General features: G+C 57.6%; 1 non-coding gene across 1 annotated transcript in view; it reads right to left on the bottom strand.

The window, feature by feature from the left end:
* LOC124569800 overlaps nt 1-1,477 on the bottom strand; it is a 1,910-nt gene extending 433 nt beyond the window's left edge. The window contains exon 1 of the ribosomal RNA XR_006971318.1: nt 1-1,477. This exon is cut by the window's left edge and continues 433 nt beyond it. This is a non-coding gene — a ribosomal RNA (small subunit ribosomal RNA).
* Between the last annotated feature and the right edge of the window lie 1,014 nt (nt 1,478-2,491).

Genomic DNA, 2,491 nt, shown 5'->3' on the forward strand with positions numbered 1-2,491 from the left:
TCGCTGACAGCACGAAGGATGTCACGCGACTAGTTAGCAGGCTAGAGTCTCGTTCGTTATCGGAATTAACCAGACAAATCGCTCCACCAACTAAGAACGGCCATGCACCACCACCCACCGAATCAAGAAAGAGCTATCAATCTGTCAATCCTTCCGGTGTCCGGGCCTGGTGAGGTTTCCCGTGTTGAGTCAAATTAAGCCGCAGGCTCCACTCCTGGTGGTGCCCTTCCGTCAATTCCTTTAAGTTTCAGCTTTGCAACCATACTTCCCCCGGAACCCAAAAGCTTTGGTTTCCCGGAGGCTGCCCGCCGAGTCATCGGAGGAACTGCGGCGGATCGCTGGCTGGCATCGTTTATGGTTAGAACTAGGGCGGTATCTGATCGCCTTCGAACCTCTAACTTTCGTTCTTGATTAATGAAAACATACTTGGCAAATGCTTTCGCTTCTGTTCGTCTTGCGACGATCCAAGAATTTCACCTCTAACGTCGCAATACGAATGCCCCCGCCTGTCCCTATTAATCATTACCTCGGGTTCCGAAAACCAACAAAATAGAACCGAGGTCCTATTCCATTATTCCATGCACACAGTATTCAGGCGGGCTTGCCTGCTTTAAGCACTCTAATTTGTTCAAAGTAAACGTGCCGGCCCACCGAGACACTCACTCAAGAGCACCCTGGTAGGATTGCAACGGGGTCCGCCTCGGGACGCACGAGCACGCACGAGGCGCGTCGCACGCCTTCAGCTCGCCCCACCGGCAGGACGTCCCACGATACATGCCAGTTAAACACCGACGGGCGGTGAACCAACAGCGTGGGACACAAATCCAACTACGAGCTTTTTAACCGCAACAACTTTAATATACGCTATTGGAGCTGGAATTACCGCGGCTGCTGGCACCAGACTTGCCCTCCAATAGATACTCGTTAAAGGATTTAAAGTGTACTCATTCCGATTACGGGGCCTCGGATGAGTCCCGTATCGTTATTTTTCGTCACTACCTCCCCGTGCCGGGAGTGGGTAATTTGCGCGCCTGCTGCCTTCCTTGGATGTGGTAGCCGTTTCTCAGGCTCCCTCTCCGGAATCGAACCCTGATTCCCCGTTACCCGTTACAACCATGGTAGGCGCAGAACCTACCATCGACAGTTGATAAGGCAGACATTTGAAAGATGCGTCGCCGGTACGAGGACCGTGCGATCAGCCCAAAGTTATTCAGAGTCACCAAGGCAAACGGACCGGACGAGCCGACCGATTGGTTTTGATCTAATAAAAGCGTCCCTTCCATCTCTGGTCGGGACTCTGTTTGCATGTATTAGCTCTAGAATTACCACAGTTATCCAAGTAACGTGGGTACGATCTAAGGAACCATAACTGATTTAATGAGCCATTCGCGGTTTCACCTTAATGCGGCTTGTACTGAGACATGCATGGCTTAATCTTTGAGACAAGCATATGACTACTGGCAGGATCAACCAGGGAGCTGCGTCAACTAGAGCTGAGCAGCCGGCCGCCCGGGAGTGTGTCCCGGGGGCCCGCGCGAACACGCAAGCGTCCGCTCAATTATTCTGCAAACAGGAGGAGGCTGAGCTCCCCTGCACCATACACCTCGAAACCCTCTCAGGTCCCGGCGGCGCGCAGCGCCGTCCTAAGTACTTGGTCGGGTTCGAGAGAGGCGCAATCGCCCGGAGTTTGGCGAGTAGACGCTTTAGGTGCGACCACCCGTGCTCCCAACTGAGCTTGCCGCTGCCGACAGAGGCCCGGGAGCGTGCTGTCGTGGCATTGCCGGCGGGAGACAACACGCGCCACCTACGGTGACCGGCAGCTCCAACGCCAGCGCCACAGAAGGACAAAAGCCCCACTTGGGTGCCGAAGCGAACTCTCCCAGCACAGCGCACGCGCCAACACGTCCGCACAGCTGCGATACAAACCACCTGCGAGAACCGCAGAGGCGACCGAGCAGCAGACGGCGTCGCGGCGCCGAGCGCCGGGCGGCGGCGCATCCTCAGCGCACACAGTCCTCAATCGGACCAGCACACTGCAGATGTCCACCGCGCTTCGCACCGGGCCCGCGAGGACCTACTTTGGCCGCACGGCGCCGCGTGCAGGGTGCGCCGGCGCGCAGCTGCGCCGCCTGCCGCCTCCGTCGGCCGGCGCGCCTGCCACTGGCCGCCCCCACCAGCCGGCTGTAGCGCGTGCGCCCACGCACCGCACGGCCAACACGCCGGGAGGCCCCCCCTCACCGGCCGGGGACGGTCCCACCCAGCCACCGCCGCGTATCGCTTCACACCCACATGCCATTCACGTTCGTGGGCATGGTGGGTATCGCTGCAACAACCGGTTGGTAGCTCAACCGATCGTCGCCATCACTGATTCACCCCTAGCGAGAACAACCGCACCACAACGGTTTACCAGTTGTTCATTTGCGTAACGTCACCAGCAAACGTAGGCGTCCATCGCCATTTGCAAATTCAACGATTGTTGCATGCCTGTGTC

Source organism: Schistocerca americana, unplaced genomic scaffold, assembly GCF_021461395.2.
Source record: "Schistocerca americana isolate TAMUIC-IGC-003095 unplaced genomic scaffold, iqSchAmer2.1 HiC_scaffold_1545, whole genome shotgun sequence".
Classification (NCBI taxonomy): Eukaryota; Metazoa; Arthropoda; class Insecta; order Orthoptera; family Acrididae; genus Schistocerca; species Schistocerca americana.